General features: G+C 43.0%; 1 non-coding gene across 1 annotated transcript; it reads right to left on the bottom strand.

The window, feature by feature from the left end:
• Positions 1-7829: 7829 nt before the first annotated feature.
• Positions 7830-7932, bottom strand: LOC118666648. Its single transcript, XR_004971006.1, has one exon. It is a non-coding gene; the product is annotated as a U6 spliceosomal RNA (small nuclear RNA).
• Between the last annotated feature and the right edge of the window lie 748 nt (positions 7933-8680).

Below are 8680 nucleotides of genomic sequence, written 5' to 3'. Positions count from 1 at the left end.
TGAGTTCGTTTGCCTTCAAATTTACTTTAATGTTCTATAGACAACATTATTTAATTCTATTAAAAAAGCAGTAGAACAACAGGGTAAAACTTGTGACTTCTAGAAGGGGAAATGTGGTTCTCTAATACTAATTTCTCTGGAACCCTGGATGGTACTTAGCAATAATGACAATACTTGCATTCCAATTTTTTTTTTTTTAACCAAGTTTTTACTTTTTGTGGGGATCCTTGCAAAGCCCTGTGGTAAATGATCTTCTGATTCTCATAGTGGCCCCATGAGACAGGAATTATATTGCCTCCTATTTTACCTTGGAGGATACTGATCTCATGTCATGTATCTATTGCTTTCTTTCTGGGAGGCTTCCTTGGTTTCCCCTGTTATCATACCTGTCACATTTTACTGAAAACACTTGTCTGTCTGTTTGGCCCTAGCAGGTCAGGGAGGGCAGGAATCATGCCTGTGTTGCTACCTGTTGACCTACTCTGCCTAGCTCAGTGCCTGGCATATAGTAGGTGCCTAATAAGTATTTGCTGACTCACTGGCTGGATCAATGAATCAGTGTAGAGAGGAGGAACAACTCACTCAAAACGAGTGTGTAGGATGTGGAACGAGACTTAAGCCCAGGGGCGCAGTTCTTCAGCCCAAGGTCTCAAATGTCACGTAGAAATTTCCTCCTCCCCATGCCCAGTGCCCAAACCAAAATGATACGTTGATGTGAACGGTGATATCCTTCCTGCTGCCGAAGCACACGCCTCTAATCTGTGTGGAAAGGTAAGCTCAGCCGCAAAGGATTTTTCGCCAGTGGGGGAAGGCTGCCCTCCCGCAGGGCTCTGTATGGGAGCTTTGCACCAGGCAGGGGGAGAGTGCTAAAGGAAGAGAAAGGAAGACCCTGTCCTCAAGGTGATGGCCATCTAAAGGCGTGTCTCCACCCTGGGGGGTGGAAGGACCCCAGGCCCAGCTTCCTCCAGACCAGGGTCCACGCTCCCAGTAAATTGTTTAAAACTCCAAGGTCTGGCCTTGGGAGAATCTTAATGACCCCGAACACAAAGGGGTGGAGCAGGGAGAGATGATGCAGAACGGAGGGCAGTGGGGGCTGTGCAGAATTTCTTTTCTTAAATGAAAAGCCCAAATAAAATAAATAAATGAAAACATAAATCACGGTGTCTTCTCCGGGCTCCTGGCTAGTGGAAAACAAATTAGAAAGGGCTTGAATGAAAGGAGTATTGAAGAAGCTTGACTTGAATTAAGTGGTTCTATATTTTAAAAGCACTTTGTTGGGTCCTGTAAAAATAGCAAATAAAAAGGTAGTAATATCCTCGGGCCCTGCCAGGCACATGCCAGTAATAAAGTAAGCTGGAAGCTGGGGGTGGGGTGCATTCGGGAGTATACACTTCGGTAGAAGGGAAAAGGGAAGCATATGGTTTAGAAACACTTCCATTTCTCCCTTAATAATTAATGACGAGGTGCTGCGTTTTCCAATAGATATCGTGTGTCTTTCTAACAGCACTCACTTTCCTCCTAAAATGGCCCCAAATGAAATCTAAAGCCATAACTTGAATTTTTTCCTTTTGACAGGCAGCCTAGAGGAGTTATTTCAGGGTGATCAAATACTTATAATTTAGGATCCATTCTACAATCCCTTTCTACCTGGTCTGAGAAAATGTCACAATGAACATGGCAGTGAGCATCTACCCCAGTGCTGTGCTGTCATTAATTTAAAAATAAACATGAACAGGAGAGCTTCGATATTTTTACAAATATAGAGAGGCTTGAGCAGCGAGTCTTACACAACTGGTTATGGAAGAAGACAACATGGGAAAACTTACCAGGAGGGAACTAAATGAACTTTCTCCTTGTTAAGAAAGGTTTAGGCCCTTTTGTTTGTAAATGGCAGGTGGGTTGCACAATTCCAATGTAATTTCAGAAAGCCATCTTCGGAATGTAATAAACATGTCTACAATAATAGGATTCAGAAAATAGCAAAATGCATTCCAGACGCCCTTTGATTGTGCATACAGAACAGAGAATTTAGCTATAATTGGCTATAACATAGTTAGGGACAGAAAATGACACACAGTGAAGGTGGGTGATGTACCAGCTTGGATTAGGGATGGTATGTTGTAGCTGAACGCCAGAAATAAAATAGTGAGTGTATGGTGACACCCCTTCCTTCTTCCCTCCCTCCCTCCCTCCCTTTCTCCCTCCTTCTGTCCCTCTCTCCTTTCCTTCCTTCCTTCCTTCCTTCCTTCCTTCCTTCCTTCCTTCCTTCCTTCCTTCTTTCCTTCCCTCCCTCCCTCCCTCCCTCCCTTTTTCCTTCTTCCCTTCCTTCCTCCTTCTCTCCTTCCTTCTATCCCTCCCTCTCTCCCCTTATTCCTTTCTTCCTCACTTTTCCCCCTTTCTGTTTAATTGAAGTATCATAACTTAGACTTGAAAGCTTAATCTATTATTTCTCAATGAATCAATTGTCAGCCAAGACTCCAATCTCTTTGGAGACTAACAATTGTATGAAAAGGGGAAGTAGGAGCCCACAGAGAATTGGCTTTTGGAGAACTAGATGTAATTCGAATCAAGAATTATAATAGGAAATAAGCCATTACAATAAACAAGGAAACATGTACACAATTACTTTCACGGTGTAATTTCAGTCACTCCAGTTGAGAAAATAAAGAGATAATACTGACCGTAGTAGCACCTGGGTATTTAATGCAAACTGTAAAATCTATTATATTAAACAAAGTCAAAAGCAATGTGAAAGATCTTGAATCTATTCAAAGCATGCACCTCATTACAGACTTAGCAAATTAAAACACAAATAGGATTAGAAAAGAATAATGTAACAATCTCCCACTACGGTCCCCAGAGCATTAAGTCATAAATTGGGTTTGCATTAAATTGTGCCTGCTGTATTGAATTCAGGGGAAGAGCTGTGGGCTAGAGATAAACCATGCTGGGCTATTCACCAACTTTGGCAAAGCTACGTTTTCTGAGGCCTATAGTAAATTTGTTAGAATATAGCAGGTCTACACACTCAAAAATGAGCACTTAATATCTTAATTTTAGAAATGTCGGTGTCACGCCATATCTGGCCTGTGCAGGTATCAATGCAGACAAAAATCCCCACGTGAAACAGAGCCATGTTGCCTATGGAAGGCTAAGGCCATTTCACTAAATATCCTGCTTAATGCCAGATGCAATTTTCTTAAAAACTCTCAACACAGAGTTTTTGATGAATTTTGTTTTGTTTTTAATGTTGTTTGTTTGAGTGACTGCTTTTGCAAAGGAAGGCAGAGAAAGGAGTAAGCCCTCTTTAGAGAATACGAGGGCTTTTAGAATATCCAAAGGAATGTTCTCTTTCATTCCATGTGAGGATTAGATCTTAACTGTTCTGGCTGATCAATAGAAAAATACAGAAGGCATCTTGAAAAGCAAGTGGATGTATTTTAATCACTTTTGTTTAAACGATTCAGGCTTTGAAAAATGCTGCACACTCCATAGCAGGTTTTCTCTGTTTGGTCTGTTTCCCAATCCCCAGCATGAGCGAGGCTGACGCAGATAAAAGGAGACTGTTCGGATTGCTGTATGGCACCCTTATGTTGGCTCTAGCTGCTGCCTTGGTGCAAATGGGCAGGCCCAATACAGAGAGCCGGCTGCCGGTTGTAAATCCTCAAGGTCATTTTCAGGTGCACAACTCAATGCATGTTCTCTTTCTCTGACTTCCTAAGACTGTTATGAGAATTAAAGAAAATTGATGTAAGGTGCCTAGGTGCCTCAAAATGCTAGTCTCCTCGCTCTCACTTCATCACCGAGTGGAAGCCATGTAGCGACATTTTCACCGCCACCAGCTTCGCTGTTCCCCCAGCACAGTCAACCTCTCCTGCTCTGTGGTGTGCAGAACTTCTGGGTTCTGCAGTGAACTATTCTAGACCTCCCTGTTTGGGGAAGTCCAGGCATCCTCTTCAGTTTCCCCCCTCCCATTCCTTGCTTCTGGGCTTTCTCTCTCCCCCTCCCAGACCTCGCAGCTGCCTTGGCCTCCAGGCGAAGGGTTTCTCCATCACACTTAATAGCAGACAGTCTGTTTCCAACGGCATTGTCTATTTTTAAAAGCGTATTTGAAAGTCTAAATGGCTCCCATTTTGGTTTTAGTGAGACAAATATGGGCTAAAACGCTCAGTGCCCCTTAAGTGTGATGGATACCCAGGACCTGCTGAAGTTTCCCGTAGCCAAAGTCTGCCTCGTCCTCGTGGCAATTTTTCTGCCACGTTATTTATGTGGTGGTTTTACTTCTAATTATGGCTCATGATGGCTGTTAGTGCTGAGCAGCGAGAGAGCAAACTGCATTGTACTGCCACTTAACTCCAGCCTATAAAACGGGTGATAAAGCTGAGGGCTTCAAACCAAAACCAAAGCCCAAATCCTGTAACTTTTCGGTGACAAGCTTACATCCGAGGCTGGAAACTTCCACAGAGGAAGCACATGGAGGCAGGTGACTTCTGAGGCCCAGAGCCTCCGTTTCAGCTCCGGTTCCAACCTTAAGGAATCCTTTATTGTAGGCAAAACAACCCCAGACCCCAGAGGAAATTAACACGTGCCGGGTTTAATCAGAACCCTGGACTTGATTGTTTGGAAACAAATGAAGGCAAATAGATGTTACTTAGCACTGGAAATAATGAAAGATCTTTTGTTGTTCTCAATTCGGATGACTATTTTTTGATGCTCAGATGAACGTCACTCGGTGAGTGCGTAAACAAAAAAGACGAATGGCCAGGATGAGAATGAGTTGTCCGTAATCTGATTGAAGCGACAGAGCTGGCTCCTAGGGGAACCGCAAGGGGCTTAACGATTGGGTTGTTGTTCTTAATACATCTAATGTTCACCCTTAAAGAAATCAAGAAAAATGGTAAGAGGTTACTGATATTTCACTGTGGCATTGGGCTGCTGGAGCTTCTGACAGGAAAAGAATGTTTTCCTCAGGCAGGTGGCTCAATTGGTTGGAACATTATCCTGTGCACCAAAAAAACTGTGGGTTCGATTCCTGATCAGGGCACATACTAGCTAGGTTTCCCATTCCATCCCAGTTGGGGCATGTACAGGAGGCAGCCAATTGATATCTCTCTCTCTCTCTCTCTCTCTCTCTCTCTCTCTCTCTCTCTCTCTCATCAATAAACATATCCTAGGTGAGGATTTTAAAAAAAGAATTACATAAAAAGAACATTCTCTGTGGCTGGAACACAATGTCCAGTCACGTACGTTAATTTGCCCAGATGATATTGGAGGGCATTTAGGCATTTAAAACCTAAATCTGCCCCGGTCCAGTCACTTGGTTGCCAGAACCAGCAGGGACAAGGCAAGGGCACACTTGATTTTGTTGAAGTGATGAGATTAAATAGCTGAGAAATGCCACGTGCCTTCTGTTTTCTTAGTTCCTTTTCTTCCTTGGCAGAACATTTCTGGGTTTAAGTAAAGTATCTGCTAGTGTTCGGATAATAAATACATTATCTTAAAGCCTGTGGCTACTCTAGCCTGTTGGGATATTAGGGGGAAAACTTACCCTCACTGTTGAGTTCTACAGGGCTCATGTTAGATGAATGTAATGATTTCCCCCTCCTTTTTTTTAGTGTGAGTTTCATGGTCCTGTGTGTGAGTGCACAAGTATGTATGTGTGTGCGTACATTCATGCATACCATCACTCATAAGGGAGTGGTCCTGCGAATTCGAGTCTGTCTATCAGAGGTCTAACTATCAGGCATTGCCTCCAGGATACCATCATCATGGAGCTTGCTGGTCTCCTAATAAATTTTAGGGCTACCCCAATGATATTCAGCCATTAAGATTTTGTTGCCCAATGATTCTCTCTCATCTCTCTCTTCCTTCCTCTCTGAAATAATAAAAAATATATACATATATATTTTAAAAGATAACAACCTTTAAAAAAAAAGAGAGAGAGAGAGATTTGTTGCCTTTGAAACTTCAAGTTGGACAATTGAATTCCAGATGAACAGGAATTGGGTTATTCTGCTTATTTTAAACCAAATGATTTTAAATACTCCAATTCAAATCCATCAAATATATACAGGGGTGAGGAAAAGTAGGTTAATAATAATGGTACATAACACAAAAATTAGTAAATAATAATAATACAAGAATAACTTTTGCATACTGTCAACTGTAAACCTACTTTTGCCCCACCCTATATATATTGGGAATCCTTTGTTCTAGTGTCCCATTTTACGGGTGAGAGAGCTGAGGTTCAGAGAGGTTAATTACTTCCCCCAGACCACGAGCTGAGTGGTTAGTCTACTGACTACTTAGTCCCAACTTTGAACAAAATCCATCTGATTCTCAGGTCGATGCTTCTACCACCCCGTGTCTCAATCAATAGTCAGGCCTTCATGTTGCAACAGATATTAAATATCTCTGTCTGGCCTCTTTTTTTGACAATCTCTGAATCTGGTAGAAACGGGTGATTGACCTTCTCCCTCTCAAGGGGAAGCAGCAACTGATGTGGTTTCAAAGTTCTCCCCAGTTCCCTGGTGTGTCTGCCTCCTCTTTCTTTTGTAGACCAGCCTTTGGCTTCAACCACTTCCTCAGCCCAACAGACTGAGGTTGGATTCCCAGGGACATCGGAAGGACAATGGAGTGGAAAGGAATTGAGAGAGGAGAGAGAGAGAGAGAGAGAGAGAGAGAGAGAGAGAGAGAGAGAGAGAGAGAGGGCTGATCCTACCTGTGTTTTCCAAGCGTTTCCCTTCTCCTCTTGGCGCAATTTAAAGCCATGTTGTCATACATTGGCACCCCCATCTAAGGGCAGGGAGAGGAAATGAAAGGAGATGAAACAAAACCACAGCTGCGATGTTTATTAGGCCTCTGGTTAAAAAAATAAATGATGGAGAATGAGACTGGAATGAATCTGCTTTCTCTTAGAAAATGCTGCCAGTAATTTTAGTGGCAGTAATTTTACTGAATATATTGGCTAAATTATTTGAATATAATGAGCTATGCAATGTGGTGGAGTGGAGAGAGCCCAAGGCTAATTGACACGATCCAAGTGACCTTGGACAAGTTACATCATCTTTCTTGGCCTCAGTTTCCTTTTCTGCACCGGCTGACATCAAGTCAGACGATCCATGAGACTTCCTAGGAAAGCGGCGAGAAGCAGGACAATCACCTGCTCTGGAGTCAGCTGACTGGTGGGAATCTTAGCTCTGTCACTCAGTTGCTGCAGGAGCTGTGTGACCTGGGATCAGTCACTTGACTTCTCTGAGGCTCAGTGTCTACCTCTGTGAAAAGGGGATGAGATGTCTATTCCAGGGGGTCATGAAGAGATTTAGATTGGTTAAAGCACAGACAACTTCCGGAGAAGGCATTTCCCCAGGGGCGGAAAGGAGAAGTGGGGAATGGGTGGCTTTGAAGGTCAGTGAGGGAGGGTGACTGGCCCATGAAGAAGTCCAGGCTGGAAGAAGCCTGTCTGGGGGTGGGGATGGGACTCTGAGCGACCCTGGCCAGGGGAGGAGAAAGAGAAATAGCTATAATAGTGGGACAGAAAACCCAATGCCTAGATGACAGTCTTTGTTGAGAACATTGCCTTAGGGGGGAAGAAGAAATCTCAGAACACCTTGGCTCCTTGCTATTGCTGTTCATTTCTTAACTTTTTATTTTTAATGAAGGTGGGAAGGCTTCACCACACAAAGGTATTATGATATTATTGAGTATATTCCCTGTGCTGTACATTACATCCCTGTGACTTATTTATTTTATAACGAGAAGTTTGTAACTCTTATTCCTCTTCATCATTTTCACTCCCCCCCCCACACCCCTCACCTCTGGCAACCATCAAAAATGGGGAATGGTTCACAAATTAGTATATCATCCTTGTGCAGCTGCCATGCTAATCTTCTCTGCTTTTGTTTCAGTTTTGTATATGTGCTGCCAAAGCAAGCATTCTACAAAATTCTTAAAAATTCAAATCTTTTCCCAAAACAAATCTGAATCTTTTTTATAAGTAAGTACAATAAAAAACCAAAACATAGAGGAAGAAAGTAGAACTCAATTACTAAAAAGGAGTGAAAGCATTAGATGTTACTAGACAGCTGAGATGAGATCGTTTGAACAGCTAAGCATGGCTTGAGCTAAGGCAAAAAGGGAAATTGGGGTGGGGGGGGGCACAGTTCATATTATCTGACAAGGTGAAGCACACCCATCTTTTTTTGCTGGGCCACTGCTTCTGGAACAAACTCAAAGAGACATTTATTACCTGGGTTCTTATATAAGTGCATGGTGGCTGGCCAGTTGAACAAGGTCTTCAAATAGAGTCTTGCAAAAAGACAAGGAAAGTGAGGTGGGCCCCACTGGTTTGGCTCAGTGGATAGAGCGTCGGCCTGCGGACCGAAGGGTCCTGAGTTTGATTCCAGTCAAGGGCACATGCCCAGGTTGTGGTCTCAATCCCCAGTAGGGGGCGTGCAGGAGGCAGCTGATCAATGATTCTCTCTCAGCATTGATGTTTCTATCTCTCTCTCTCTCTCTTCCTCTCTGAAATCAATAAAAATATATTAAAAAAAAAGAAAGTGAGGCAGATGCTGCCCCTTTCCAAAAGGATGGGAGAATTCAGGTTACAGAGGCAGACCCAGTATTTGGTTACCAGGTTGGACTTAACACCATCTTTCAAAAATAATCATTTTAAAAGTAT

The sequence above is a fragment of the Myotis myotis genome, unplaced genomic scaffold, assembly GCF_014108235.1.
Source record: "Myotis myotis isolate mMyoMyo1 unplaced genomic scaffold, mMyoMyo1.p scaffold_m19_p_11, whole genome shotgun sequence".
Taxonomy (NCBI): domain Eukaryota; kingdom Metazoa; phylum Chordata; class Mammalia; order Chiroptera; family Vespertilionidae; genus Myotis; species Myotis myotis.
The sequence above is the reverse complement of the archived record's forward strand: the minus strand, read 5'-3'. Positions and strand labels throughout refer to the sequence as shown.